This window comes from Vulpes vulpes, chromosome 11 (assembly GCF_048418805.1).
Source record: "Vulpes vulpes isolate BD-2025 chromosome 11, VulVul3, whole genome shotgun sequence".
NCBI classification, from domain to species: domain Eukaryota; kingdom Metazoa; phylum Chordata; class Mammalia; order Carnivora; family Canidae; genus Vulpes; species Vulpes vulpes.
In genome coordinates this window covers 81,325,188-81,340,968 of record NC_132790.1, presented here as the reverse complement: position 1 = coordinate 81,340,968, position 15,781 = coordinate 81,325,188, and the positions used below count along the sequence as shown (strand labels likewise).

The window sequence follows — 15,781 nt, the reverse complement described above, 5'->3', positions numbered from 1 at the left end:
TAACAAAGGGACAAATAATAATTTTTCTAAGCTAGTGAATTCTGTAAGATACTAGTTACTAGTTCTGTAAGATGTTAGCTGGTGTTACTCCAGAAGAAAAGATAGGTATGAAGGCTCAGTGCTTATACAGATTTAGGGAACACTGGTAAACTAAAGCCAATCGACTTTTCCATTGCAGGATTTCTCAAGACTTTTACTACATCGATACATGGTTTTGATTTGCTGAAAGAGGGATATGGGTGTCAGGATCTCCCAGATGTGTTTGATCATGGAATCCTTTTGTTCCTGAGTCCTCAGAGGGCAAGTATTTACAGCACAAACTGGGGAGCTCTGTGCTAAGAGGTCCCTCTGCTTCCCTGGCTTTAGAGAGGATGCAGAGCACAGCTCAGTGCAGATTACCGTTCTATGTCTGCTCTTTGGTCTTGTCCCCTCTGGACCAGTCATTGCTTTTGCCTCCAATACAGCCACTCTTTCTGCCCCCTCTCATTCCCTGCTTTTCCTCTGCTGTGTCTGAAATACCAGACAACTAGCGGCCTTGGGAACAGTGGGTAAGAACGTGCGGCTGAAGCCAGGACCTGTCAGATCTGCTCCTCCATTCATAGGCCCAGCACAGGGCCTGGCCATAGCTGGTGGTATCAGGTGCCTGCTGGCACCAGAGTGGCTTGGAGAGGCATCCTCTGCCTTGGTTTTCACACCCCACTAGGCTCTCTGGGAGAGGGGCCCTGAACTCTCTGCACGACCCAGGTCGTAGGCTGTAGAGTGTCTATCTTGGCCACACTTGGTCTTCGTTGTGTTCTCTCTGCAGGGCTTTGTATGACTTTGTACAATAGCAGGCTTGCCGGGGCCTCCTCCCCATAAGGGGGCCTCTTCCCACATCAGTCTTCCTTCGAGATTATGGTTCTAACAGACTTTAGTTCTGAAAGCCTGGGTATTCATTTATTTGTGTTTGTGCATGTGTTTGTGTGTGAATGACCTCCAGATATTATTTTGATTGATTTTTAAAAAAATACGAATTTATTTATAATGCCTCTTGTTGGTGTCCCATTGAAAACAATGGGACTCTTGGCTGACTACTGTTCTTGACAGTAGGTAGCAGCATATATGGCTTTTGCAGTGACTGGTGATTCTCATGGGCATGGATCAAGGCCTCAACTCCCCCTCATGTCCTTCGAGTTTCTCAGAATCTCCTCCTACCTCCATCTCCAGTGTCCTCTCCCACTGCCTCCGCTTGCCCCACATCCTGTGATCCAGCAGGCGTCTCTGCTAGCTGCCCCCCACACGGGCAAACAGTCACGCCCTCCATACTTTGGCTCATAGTGTTACCTCTGCTGGAATGACCTTCCTCCTCCTCTCCTTAGCTGTGAAAAATTCTTCTGACTCATCAAGGCTCTGAGCACTTGTTTGCTCTGCATATGGGGCCCTCTCTCTTCTCTCTGCCACGGCCCTCTCTGCCCTGGCACATTGTCCTCAGGTCTCCTTTAGTCTCCCAGTTCCACAGGAACTCCAGTGTGCTCTGGCTTCTTGGACGGTCTCTGTTTGGCTGAAGCCAGGACCTGTCAGATCTGCTCCTCCATTCATAGGCCCAGCACAGGGTCTGGCCATAGCTGGTGATGTCAAGTGCCTGCTGGTACCAGAGTGGCTTGGAGAGGCATCCTCTGCCTTGGTTTTGAGAACCCACCAGGCTGAGAAGCCTCAGGGGCCAGATGTCTTGGTGAGAAGGGGAGAAAACCCAAAGGGAAGCAAGACCTTCACCACTGTGGACTTTTTTGACTTTGTTATTGCAGCAGATAGAATTTCTTTCCCAATGCTCTTTAAGATGGTAATTAGGCTGGGAGGCCAGGGATCCAATTCTGTGTACACATAGGCCATTTTAATGAACTCTCTGGAGAAAGAGAGGGGGAAATGGTATTATTTTGTTTTTCTTAACATGGTGGCAGAGACATTTGGGAAGTAGACAAGATCCCCAAGGGCTCTGGGGAATGTTCCTAGTTGTCCCTGACCACTCCTCAACCAACCCCCTCAAACATCTACTACATTAGCCGGCAGGGCCCCTCACTTTCGCATAGCTAAGATGCTCAGTTCCCTGGACAGGATCCTTCCTCCCTTTCTCCCATCCTTTTGTGTGCCTTAGGCGCTGTCTCTCCTCCGTGTCCCTCATTTACTCATTCTGACGACAGATGTCTGTCACATGCCTTCTCTGTGTTTGGAGGGACAGTGGGAGAAGATGACCTGGCTGCAGAATCTGGCCCTGCCTTCAGCCAGGGCATGGAGGGCAGAGGGTGTCAAATCTCAGCCTGGGTGGCAGTCAGTGAGCCCTCTCTCCATCTGGGGCTGAACAAGCCTGAGGCCCTAAGAGGCTGGCGTGAGGTCTTGTGAAGACCAGGGTTGTGCAGAGTTGGATTTCCTTGTTCCACCTCTTGGAAGGGTCCTGTCTGCCTGGCAGGCCACGGAGAGAGGCCACCTTGTCAGCTGGCACGCCTCAGGAGAGCAGGTCCCCTGCCACCTCTTGCCTGGCACTACCCCTGCTACATACACACTTGCACATCCTTGTTCTCCTCTTGGCATGTTTACTAACCAGCCTCTCACCACCCCTCCCTTTACCTCATCTAAATCTACCCACCTGAAGAAGCCAAAAATCAAGACTTTCAGCCTGGTGAGATTAACGTCTACAATAATTCTCTTGTATAAAACACCAACTAAAACATTGCTTTCAAAAGTAGTTGTAGAAGACACCTTTTGGTACCTGCACTGTGATGAGACTTGATCTTCTGTGTAGGCCACATGAAACACATCTGCAGGCTTAGTCCTTAGGCTACCTGTTTAAAACCTGCACTAGCACCATGATGGGAGGTTTCACGCATCTGCAGGTGGCCACTGGGATGAGAGGCCAGGATTTGGAAGCAGCACTCTTCTGGGGCTTCTCATAGGTCCTTCATGGGCTCTCTGTCTTGGCCATACATTAGCATCACCTACAGGGGAGATGGCCTAGAGATTCACAGGATGGGTCAGACAGTAGCATTTTTTAAATCTCTGAGGTGATTTAAATGAACTTTTAGCCAAGGCCTGAGCCAGTGGCCCATTCTTAGATCTCCTACAGCAGCACAACCTAGGAGACACTAACCTAAGGGGCTGCTTCTGGGAGAGGCCCCCACCTGCCGGAGCTTACTCAGCTGTTCCAGGAGTACAGGACCACTCCTAAGGGACTGGGAGGCTTTGCCTGTGCTGGATCACTCCGAGGATCCCACGGAACCTCTGGGAAAGGAACAGAACAGGTGTGTCCGCTGTGCCGGCACAGGCCAAGGGGTTGCCTGAGGGACCTGCACCCCCTCAGTGATCTGCACCATAGTTGCCAACTGCTCTGCCCCGAGGCTTTCCTCTCACTTCTGGGCTCTGGATTGGTTTTCTGGGTTTTGCCATAGCAAATTGTCACAAACTGAGTAGTTTTATACAACAGAATTTTGTTTCTCACTGTTCTGGAGGCCAGAAGTCTAGGACCAAGGCTGAAGGCTCTGGGTTCCTCTGAAGGGACTCTGAAGGCTCCTGTGAGGCTCTGGGAGAACAGTCCTTCATTGGGCCTCCCCCCAGCTTCTGGCAGCTGTGGCTGCAGCCCCTGTTGTGAGGCTGCAGAGCTAGAGTCTCTGCCTCTGTCTTCATGTGGCCTTCTCACTGAGCTTCTGTGTAGTCTGCTCTTCTTGTGGGGACACCAGTCGTTAGATTTAGGGTCCTACCCTAAATACAGAATGATTTTTCATCTTGAGATTCTTAACTAATTCCATTTATAAAGACCCTATTTCCAGATGTCATGTTCTGAGGTTCCAAGTGGGCATGAATTTGGGGTGGATCATTATTTTCAACCCATTATGGCACCCCCAGTCTGATCCCATCAGGGACCAGAGCTTCTGGCCTGGGCCTCAGCACCATCTGGAGCTTCAGACAAGGCAGGGATCAGTGGCTGTTCTAGTGGACACAGAAGTCTTCCTGGAGAGAGTGAGGGACGATTTGACTGTAGCTGCGCTGGAGGGAGGAATGATTATGTGCTGAAGGAGAAGCATTTGTGGAAGTCCAAAGTGTGATGGTCCAGCACTGTGTGTGTGTATGACGGGGAGGGGCCTGCCTACTGCAGTGGAAGGGAAGAGTGGGGCCTTTGGATGGATTATTGGCAGGCTGCATTTTCATGTTCATGGGACTTACACACTTTTGTCTTTATGGGTTCTTTGTTCCTTCCTTCATTAAATATATATATATGAAGTTATATTTAATAACTTGTTAAAAGAATATATAATCCATACTAGATTCATTATTATATATTTATTATTATTATATTCATTTTTATCTTGATTTTAAAAGGAATTAAAATTTAAAAGTTAAATATTTTCGTGGTCCCCTGAAAGTACCATAGGCCCTAGGCTCTTAGCCTGCCATGCCTCGTGGATAAGTGGGCACAGACGGTTGGGATTGTGGCAGGCCCTGGAAGCTCAGAGGGGCTTGGGCTTGTAAGGCAGGAAACAAAGCTGTTGAGGGTTCCTACTATAGGCACTGGTGGGATCGAAGATTTCAGACTTTGTAGGAGACAGATGTGGAGCACTGGGCTGGGGCAGAGGGGACAGTTGCAGGTGGGGCCCACATAGACTTGGATGCAGCTGCGTGTGACAGGGCAGGGCATAGAGAAGTGTGATGGAGCAGTTAATGCAGGGCTGCATGGGAGCTAAGTGAGGAGCCTGGGTTGAGGACAGAAACACCACAGGGCAGTGAAAGGAATGAGTGAACCGAGGGTCTTAGGGTGCAGAAGAGGGAGAGGCCGGGGTGGGTCTTAGGTTTCTGTCCAGACACCCTGGAAGACTCTCAATGCCATCAGCACAAATGAAAATGAAGAGTTGAGTAGGAAAGGCTGATGGAACAGCCAAGTGAAAGTGTTTGAGAATGTTACATGGGGTAGACCCTCCAGTGGTTGCACAGAATCTGGATCCCCAGAGTCCTAGGAACTGATGAGTCTTGTGGGTTGGTATACAGAAAGGAGGAGCAGACAGAGGGGCCTTTCTCCACAGAATCTAAGATGCCACATGTCCCCGTGTGATGTTCAGGTAACCACGCAATACCTGGGGGAGACAGGGATAGGATCTTCTGCCCCTGGTTGAGGTGGTCAGAGTGAGGTCACATACCAAGGACAAGGATTCAACATTTTCCCTTTTACCTCAACTCTTTCTTTCTCCTTCAGAATGATGCCACATGCAGAGGAGGCCTGGGTTCCAATCCCAGGTTTGTCACTTAGCTCAGAGACCTTGGACCAGCATCCCCATTTCTTAGTACTGCATTCTCTTTTGCCCTGGGAATTATTTGGATAGGATTTAACCCCTATTTCATCTAGACCAGTTGCCTCAAACTTTAGCACTAAAAATGTGGTTAAATTGTATTTAGACCATAGCTCGCATCAGTCTTAAAATCTAGATGATGGAAAATCATAGGCCAGAAGTACTGTTGACACAGATGTGCATTACTATACACCATATAGAGAAGCAGAACAGAACAGAAAATTGAGGGACACCTGGGTGGCTCAGTGGTTGAGCGTCTGCCTTTTGGCTCAGGTTGTGATCCCGGGGTCCTGGGACCGAGTCCTGCATCGGGCTCCCTGCAGGGAGCCTGCTTCCCCCTCTGCTTATGTCTCTGCCTCTCTCTTTGTGTCTCTCATGGATAAATAAAATCTTTAAAAAAAAAAATCCAAAACACAGAAAATTGAAGGCAATAGCAGCAACTCTCCTGCCAACTAGGTCGATAGTGATGAAATGAAGCTGACAAGAGCTTACTAACAAAGTGTCCTGCTAGGAAATCATGGGCCTCCCAGCCATCCCTGTGCTTACACCTGGGCAGTGCTTGGCAACTCTGCCAGATGCTGCTGTGCTTCTGGCAAAACACTGAACTCTAGTCCTAACTTAATTCTAGCAACATGATGATTTTATTTTCATAGAGTGGAGTTCCACCTTTGCAGACATTAAGTTCTGTGGTCAAAATATGAGGCGACAGTCATACAATGAAATCCCCCTGAATGCCAGGCATCTTGGCAACATGACCTGGCCCTCTGAGACCCACCGGAGTACCGCTGGTCATCCACGTGCTCCTTCTGGAGTTCTGGACTGAGGGCAGACCTGGTCTTGCTCTAACATCTTTTCTTTCTCTCCACCTCTCCTCTGTCCTTTCTCTCTCTCATCTATTGAGCATATAACAAATTAGGAATGTGGTTACCTCCTAGTACAGAAAACTGACTAATGGTGGCTTGAGAAGAGAGGGTGAGGTTTTCCAGGTACAAGCGGTCACAGTGGGACTTGAGGTGGCACGGCTGCACAGTGATGCTGTCACTCCCTGCGCTCTTGCTCTCACTCTGTTCCTCTTTCTGGTGTGTGGGTTCTTATCTGCATGTGGGCTGGCTGTTGCTCCAGACATCATCTCTGCATTCAAGGCAGGAAAAGAAAGCAAGAACTTTCCTAGGATCTCCTCCCCCTCCAGCAGACTGCAGCTTATGTCTTAACCAGCCAGAATTAGGTCGCCCAGTCACCCTTAACCCCTGGAGAGGCTAGAAAAGCAGAATTTCACTTTTATTGTCTTTAGGCCAGCAAGAGGTGGAGTAAGAGGTGGCTGGGGGTTATTGGGCGAGCTCACCAGCAGCAACTGCTACGTTTCATAGATTAATGGAACTCATATTGCAGTTCTCTGCCCTAGAGGTCAGGAGTCCATCCTGTTCACTTTGCAGGTTACCCTTATACGGTTCTTAGACACCCTCAAAAGTCCACCACTTTTGGAGGAGCATCTTTTGCCCTGTTAAGGAGAGGGCAAAAGATCCTCCGTGCTTGGATCCTTCCATGACCTTTTGAGAAGCCTCCAAGGGAGCATCAGGCCACATACATCACTGAGCATCTCTGTGGCTTTTGAAGGGATCGACCGATTTGGATGAAATTTAACATTTAATCCCTTAGTTAAAGGCAGGAGGTGCATACTCCTTGGTTGACCTTTCAGACCATAGGAGATAAAAGAGCAATTGATAAGTACTTAAATTGGGTGGTGACAGGCACAAGCCACATTCCACTGGGAGGAAAGTGACTGTGTAGGCTTTGAGGCTGAAGTGGCTGAAAGGAGCCTGGTACCTGTGCCATGACCTCCTGAGTCAGCATCCCCTCCCCCAGAGCACTCTGCTGAGCAACTGGCACAGACGGATCCTGCCCAGCATGTTTTCCCAAGGCTGCCGCCTCCTTCCCCCACAGTGCCCACTTGCCAGTCTGAATCCTAAAGTTTTGCCAGCCTCATTTGCATGCTAATTTGCATGACTCTACCCTGTACTCTCATCTGATGGTCAGTGCACAAACAGCCGCTTCATTGTTGAGGGCTTGTCATGCCCAGCTGCTTTCTGCCACTTATGGATGCTTCCCCAGCCATGGGCCAAGGCCTGGCCAAGGCTAGAAAAAGACACACATACACTCCTTTTCGTGAGTTCTCTTCCTGAGAAGAGTCTTGAGTCAATTTATGCAAATCATCATGCAGATTTCCACTGCGGACTTTATTACTGTGTCTTGTCAGAATGTGGATGCAAAATTATATTTCATAATAAGTGCACACAGCGAAAAAGATTCCAACGAGTGCTTCAGGAGACATCTCTTTTCTTGGAGATCCACTGGTGGTGGACTGATGGTGGTCTCATACAGAGAGAGGTGGGCAATGTCATTCTGCGTTCTGTGTCTGAGCCCCCATGGACACTGTGATACCACCTTCAGGACAAAGTGGATGTAGATGTGGCTATGAAACCTGTGCTTGTTAAGATTCCTCATATTTTGTATAAAATGAAATGCTTGCCCTTTTTCATAAGCAGTGCAGTGTGTAAGCACGATATTAAAGGAGTAAATAGTGGAGTGTAGAGTGCAGCCCAGCCTCCTGGGAAGGGGCATCGGGCAGCACAGCTGAGGAGGGGAGGGGAGGATCCGGGGAACCGTGGACTGGCAGGAGGGCCCCCCAAATCAAGCCTGCTGCTCATGTGTCTTGATATCCTGCTTACATTCCTGTGGCATAGTTACCAGCAAGACTTATTTATAAGAGGAAACAAAGTACAGAGAATGAATACTGTGAGTCAGACTCCATGCCAAGCTAGAAGAGGGATGTGGTCTCCTTTAGAACTCAGCCAGCCTTTCCTGAAGCCCTGGGAACACTAGTTTATTGATAAAGGATGTTATGGGGATTACAAGCCCAACGTTTCCTAGAGCAAGGAAGCTTGGGAAATGTTGGGTTCCATGTAATTGTTCATGTTTCTTTCGTGCAGGACTTCTCAGTGCACCAGTGTGTTTTATGGCTCTCCCCTAGGAGCTGGAATATGCAACCTTTCTCAGAAACATTTGATTACAGTTTACCTTTATCCTGTAGATTGCCGCATGGGGATGCATTTCCCATAACCAGTCTGAGAAACTTGGGAGGGTCTTCTGTGGAGTGGGTTTCTAGAGCTTCTTCCGGAAATCCTCTGGTGGGTTGGTCATTTGTGTTTTTACAGAGTACCTTTGCATAGTCTAACACACGTGATCTGCAGCCCTTAACGGAGGCTATGAATATACCCATTTCAGAGAGGAGAGGCTCCCAATCCAGTGCTCTTCCAAGCCCATCACTGAGTACTCAGATCCTGCAGAGCACTGGGAGAGGTCACTAAAAACAGCCCGTGATCCATCCGGTCCATTTGGCAAAGGTGGTAGCAGCATCCTCTGGGCCTGGCCATGGTCAGCCTCAGGGAGTCATTGAAGGCAGCCTACATTTGCTGGCAGAAGTCTGACCTTTCCCTCTCCCCAAAGGCCCATGAACTTCTGGTCTCCTCAGTCTCTTAGCCTCCTGGCATCACCAGGCTATGTGTATCTCATGGATCTGGGCTTTGCCTTCAAAGCAGAAGTGACTCCCTCCGCACCCCACACTCACCCACACAAGCACCATGTTCCTGTCAACACACACCCCCCTTTATGAGGCATGCTGGCCTTTAAGAGGGAGTGTGGGGGTGGCAGGTAAGAGGGAATCACTGAGGTTTCTACCTGGGTGGCTCGTTCTTTTTGCTTGCTGTCCTCCTATTGTCGTGTCGCGTTGTGTCCTATTTCTATTGATCTGTTTTCACATTCAGTGTTTATGTGCTGTCAAGCCCATGAGTGATTTTAAAATTTCAGATATCTGTTTTTTAGTTCTAAGTTTGTATTTGGTTTTTCTTTATAGTTTCTCTTTCTCTGCTGGGATTTTTTAAATCTGTGCCTTGGTTATGAGTGTATCTCTATATATTTGAGCATAATCCTATTAGCTACTTTAAACGACTTGCTACCTTCAGTAGCTGTTCACCTCAGCGTTGGTTTCCACCTCTTTTTTTTCTTGAACATGGTTGGCACTTCATATGCTGAATAAATCAAGATTTATCCTACATGTTGTGATTAAGACTGAATTGTTTGTTCCTTTGGAAGAGTATTGGTTGGATCCAAATTCTTCATTGTCTTCCCTGTAGGCAGTAGGTAGGCAGCAAATTAAAGTTTTGTTCAGGGATGCCTGGGTGGCTCAGTGGTTGAGCATCTGCCTTTGGCTCAGGTTGTGATCCCTGGGTCCTGGAATCGAGTCCCACATCAGGCTCCCCACAGGGAGCCTGCTTCTCCCTCTGCCTGTGTCTCTGCCTCTCTCTGTGTGTCTCTCATGAATAAATAAATACAATCTTTAAAAAAATAAAGTTCTGTTCTGATTTGTTTGTTTTGTTTTCAGTTTTAGGTAGGCTGCTTGGGGTCTGCACAAGCAGAGGTAGTGGCAGAGGGAGAGGAAGAAGCAGGCTCCCTACTGAGCAGGGACCCTGGGATCATGACCTAAGCCGAAGGCAGACACTTAACCAACTGAACCACCCAGGCGCTTGGGCAGCTTTTGTATATAGAATTTGGAGTGCCCTCTCTGTGGCTTTCTTGTGGTTAAGATTTTGCACATTTTCTGGCTGTTGTGGTAGCTTTGGGATCTGACTTGTTTCTCAAAAAGCAGACTCTGGGTTTCTTGCCAAATTTTAGCAACCCCTGTGCTCCAGCCAGGGCTCCCCTCAAGTGAGCAAGCAGTCATAAAAACAGGAGCTTCACCCAGGGCTGTTCCCCCCCACCCTTTTTGTAAGTTGACTCCCCTCCAATCCCTACCTGCTTTTGGTCACTTGGCAGTGCTTTCAGATAGTTGTTTTGTTGTGTTTTGTTCAGAGTTTATAATAGTAATCTGCAAGAGGGTTGGTCTAATAGGAGCTCTGCCATTAAGGAAATCAGAACTGTCCCATTCCCTCCATCTGGGCTTCCCCCTCCACACACGTTTCCCATCCTCCACTGCACCCCCTTTTTCACCTGCTAGAAAGTTAGTATTCACTTCAGGACTTGCATAATTCCATCATCTTGCCTCAGGAAATTAGTTAGAAGCTGGGTCCCTCTCCTCTTCATGTTCTTCTCACTACACACTGTTCCTTTCCATCGTCAAGGAGCACAGCCCTGTGTGCTAATGTTAGCTCCTCTACAGGTTGGAGGTTCAGCTCTGAATAGGTATTAACCATGTGAAAGAGCATTCCAGGGGAGCATTCCAGCTACTCATGGGCAGGAACAAGGGCTCATTCTGCTCTGTGACTAACACATAGTAGGCATTCGAGGATGAGAAGGTGAAGGAGTATTACTTACTTGCAGTGTTTGCCAGAAAGGAGCTGCCCAGGGCCTGACAGAGATGGGCTCCAGCTGGCAGTGCTGTGGGGCCAACTGCTTGTGCCTTGTGTCTGGGAAAATAGATGATGCCAAGGAGCTAGAAATTTCCTGGTAACCAAGGCTCAGCCAAGGCCATCTTAAAAGTTCTTGTTTTTGCTCTGTCTTTAGAGAGCGGACTTTAGTTGTCCTTGTTAAAATGCAAATGAATTTCCTCTGAAGTGGGCTCTGCAGAGCTATTATGGCTAATGACCATAAGAGTCTGACAGTAGGAAGCCAGACAGGATGTGACCCCCACGTAGACCCAATGACAGCTTCAGAGCACAGTGACAGCTTCAGAAGCGAAGGGATTTCAGGAAGCAGAGGAAATTCAGCGGAATAGTCAAAAGCAGAAGCTTTGCAGTAAACGAGACCTGGGTTCAAATCCTGATTCTGCCTCTTATGTGACCTTGGTATCTGAGTGAGCCTTGATTTCTGAGTGAGCCTTGATTTCCTCATGAATAGCACCTTCTGCATAATTGGGCATCTCCCTCTGTCTCTCAGCCCAGGTAGGGAATCTGCCCCTCCTTCTGGACCACAGCCTCCTCCCGCTGATTATAGCACAAGCTCAGAGTCTAGGCAGTTGCTTGCAGACTGTACCGCACAAATGAATTATCTGCAGGCTTACCTGGAATTCTGGTTCCTAGACTGACACCCCAGAGACTGTGATTCTGTGTATCTGGATGGGGCTCTGGAAGCTGCATGTTTAACAAGCTCCTGATGTGTCTCTGAAGCAAGTGGTCCCTACACTACATGTTGAGAATCACTGGGCTGTAGGAGAGACTGACCAGCCTGAGGTCTTTACAGTTCCCTGTAGAAACTGTTAAATGAGGGGCCCTGAGGCCAGCCATAGGGCTTAGAAAATGACTTGTAGGGCAGCCCCAGTGGTGCAGCGGTTTAGTGCTGCCTGTGGCCTGGGGCGTGATCCTTGGAGACCTGGGATCCAGTCCCACATCAAGCTCCCTGCATGGAGCCTGCTTCTCCCTCTGCCTCTGTCTCTGCCTCTCTCTCTCTCTCTCTCTCTCTCTCTCTGTGCACCTCTATGAGTAAGTAGATTTTGAAAAATCTTTAAAAAAAAAAAAAAAGAAAATGACTTGGAGATCATGACTTGCAGAGTGGCTGAATCTGAATTTTAACTACATGGAAGAACAATTCCAAAGGAGGGAACAGCATTAAATAAGACACAGAAACACAAAGTGATGCGTGTGTGTAGTGTCTTAACCAGAACACTATTACTATAGTATAAAGTCAAAGCTGAATGTGATGGAAATGAGACCAGAGGAAGTGAAAGGCAGGCCCTGAGCAATTTGTAGACCAAGTGAAGTGTTTAGACTATTTATTAGGGACAGTGGGAGAGTGAAATGACCAGATTTATGTTTTAGAAAGATAACTCTGGTCCTGGATGACAGGTTAGTTGTAAGAGGAGAGCCTGAGGGCAGATAAACCAGTCAGGAAGCTGTTGAGGTTATTCAGATAAAAGAAGTTGGAGATCTTAACTGGGGCAGTGCTGGTGGGGATGCTGAGAATGGAGAGTCGAAATGCTCAGGGGGCAAAGTCATCAGCTCAGTGATTCTTCTGATGTAAGAGAGTGGATGAGAGAGCAGGTGAAGAGCAGGGACTCAAGAGGGCTTCTGGAGGCTAGGGCATATGGGGTGGTAGAGATGCCATTCAAGGAGGGAGGAAGATAGCCACTTTGGAGGGAGATGATGGGCTCCATGTGGGACACACTGTCTAGTGAGATGCCTAGTAAACAGTTGGATACCTGGATCTGGGGTCAGGACAGAGGCAAGGCTTGGGATATAGATTGGAAGCCATCAGTACATCCTATTTGAAGCTGTGAGGTCCCCTGACACAGGATAGGAAAGACCAAGCAACATTTTAAGAACAGAGAAAGGAAGAAGTTCCTTTAAGAGATCAATAAGAAACAGCAGTTAGAGAGGCAGAGAAGCCAGAAACAAGCAGTGTCATGAATAGCAAAGGAAGGAAGGGTGTCAAGAAGAGGATGGGTCATCAGGGTCAAGTGCGTCAAATAGAGCTTGGCCTAAGAATGTTCTTACAGTGAGGAGGTGAAATGTCTCCTGGTTAGCAAGAGCAGCCTCGGTTGGGCAGAGGACAGACACTGGACCACCCTGGTCAAGCAGCAGGTGGGAGGAGAGGAAGTGGAGACTGGGTTGGGGATCCTTTTCCAAAAAGCATACCATTTGAAGAGAGGTGAGAGCTTGCTAGATAGCTAGCAAGCTACTTAGTGATGGAGACATGAGAATTTTGAGGATGGTTTCTGGACAAAAGTAAAGAGTGAGTAGAGCATGAAAGTCTGAAAATGAGCCATCTCATTTCATCTCCTTGGAAAGGAGATGGCAGTAGAGCATCACCTGAGAGGAGGGGACCAGGAACAAGGGACCCACAGGGAGAGGCTTGCTTCAAACAGGGAGAGCAAACCCTCAGAGCCCAGAGGGATGTGGGGATGATGATGGACACTGGTAGACAACTTGGCAAATACTCTTTTTAGTCTTGGCTCTGCCACTTCAGCTGCTGACCCTGGGCAAGTAACTTAGCATCTTACACTCCATTTTCTTAGCAGTGATGTACAAGTACTAAAGAATGTCACTCATAACAGAGGTTATCAGGAGTAAATTAAGGCATGTAAAGCACTCGGCACAACTGCTGGCAAAGGATAAGTACTCAGATGCTTAGTCATTATTACTGTGCTTACACATTGTCATATGAAGGGTAAACACAAGGAATTGAAGTGCTTTATACCTAATGTTGAAAAGTAAGATTTGAGGCTATCTCCTGAGAGGGAGCCACACTGAGGACGGAAGAACAGAGGAGAATGTTATGAACTCTTGCTCATGTGGGTGGAGGTAGGAGGTGATCAAGGACAAGTCACATGTTTTTATGTTTACTCATAGATTTACCATTTGTGGTGCTCTTATATTCCTCCTTTAAAGATGCAAATTGCCATCTGTAAAATTTGCCCTTTAGCCTAAAGCATTTCTTATAATTAGGGCCCACTGGTGACAGATTATCACAGCTTTCCCTTACTTGAAAATGTTTTGCCTTCATTTTTTAAAGAAAAGTTTCACTGGCTGTGGAATTCTAGGCTGCCATGATGATGGTGGTGGTGATGCTCTTTCTTTGGAACTTGAAAGATGCTTTTCCACGGTCTTCTGTCCTCCATTGTTTCTGCTAAGAAATCAACCGTCATTCTTGCCATTCTTGCCATTATTCCCTGGTGTATAAAGTGTTTTTCTGTTTTCTCCCTGCTATCAAGGTTTTCTCTGTATCTTTGGTTTCAGCAGTTTGACTCTGATGTGCCTGGGGTGATTTTCTTTGTATTTATTATGATTTAGGTTCACCGAGCTCCTTGGTACCCTGGGTTGATGTTTCTAACCAAATTGAAGAAAACTTTAGCTGTTATTTTTTCAAAAATCTTTTTGCTGAATTTGTCTGTTGTTTTCATGAGGCCCCAGTTGCAAGTATAGCAGATTCTTGATATTGTTCAAGCAGTTCTGGAGACTGTGTTCATGTATTTATTTATTTATTGTATCTTTTTTCTCTGTGCTCCATTTTATTTTGGCCTCTCTTCACTGACCTTTCTTCTGCAGTGTTCTAGCTGTTGTTGTACAAATCCCATGTGGTTTTGTTTCAGATATTGTATTTTGTAGTCTTGAGATTTTCAGTTTTTGTTTTTAGAATTTCCATTTATCTCTTGAAATTCATCATTCATCTTTTCCTTTACATTTTTACCATATTTATAGCAGTCATTTTAAAATCCTTCTCTGCTAATCCAACATCTGGTTCACTTGGGGGTCTGTTTTCTTGATTATGGCTTCAATTTCCTTCTCCTTCATATGTCTAAACCTTTTTTTATTGTGTAGTGGACACTGTGAAGACAGGCATACCTTGGAGATACTGCAGGTTTGGTTCCAGACCATGTGATAAAATGAAACATGAATTTTTTGGTTTCTTAGTGCATATAAAAGTTATATTTATACCACATTGTAGTCTATTAAGCATATAATAACATTAGGTCTAAAAAATAACATACATACCTTAACTTAAAAAACTTTATTGTTAGAGTGTCTGGTCAGTTAAGCGTCTGCCTTCAGCTCAGGTCATGATCTCAGGGTCCTGGGATTGAGCCCCACATCAGGCTCCCTGCTCAGAGAGGAGCCTGCTGCTCCCCTTGCTTGTGCTCATTCTCTCTCTCCCTCTCTCTTTCTCTCTCTCTGTCAGATAAATAAACAAAAGCTTTAAAAGAAAATAAAAAGAACTTTATTGTTATGACATGTTAACCATCATCTGAGCTTTCAGCAAGTTGTAATAATTTTGCTGGTGGGAGGGTCTTACCTCAGTGTTGGTGGCTGCTGACTGATCAGAGTGACAATTGCTAAAGGTTGGGGTGGCTCTTAAAATAAGACAACAATGAAGTTTGTCACAATTGACTCTTTCACAAAGGAATTCTCTGTAGGATGTATGCTGTTTGATAGCATTTTACCTGCAGTGGAACTTCTTTCAAAATTGGAGTCAGTCCTCTCAACCCTGCCACTACTTTATCAGCTAAGTTATGTGATGTTATCAATCTTTATTGTCATTTCAACAGTCTTCATAGCATCTTTACCAGGAATAGATTCTATCTTAAGAAACCCCTTTTTTTGCTAATCCATAAGAAGCAAGTCCTCAACCATTCAAGTTTTATCATGAGATTGCAGCAAGTCAGTCCCATCTTCAGGCTTCACTTCTAGATCTCTTGCTGTCTCCACCACATCTGCAGTTAACTACCACCTGAAGTCTTGAACCCTTCAAAGTCATCCATGAGTGCTGGAATCAACTTCCAGACTCTTCTTAATGTTTATATTTTGATCTCTTCCCATGAATCACAAATTGTCCTAGTGGCTTATAGAGTGGTTAATACTTTCCAAAAGGTTTCAATTTACTTTGCCCAGATCCATCAGAGGAATCACTATCTTTGGTAGTGATTTACAAATGTAATTTACAAAATGTATTTCTTAAATAATAAGACTTAACAGAATTATAACTTGATT

The 15,781-nt window shown here is 46.5% G+C and overlaps 1 protein-coding gene across 1 annotated transcript in view; it reads left to right on the top strand.

Moving 5' to 3' along the window:
• Positions 1-15,781, top strand: part of RAB6B (RAB6B, member RAS oncogene family) — a 60,853-nt gene that overhangs the window by 27,636 nt on the left and 17,436 nt on the right. The gene's annotated exons all lie outside the window — the stretch shown is intronic.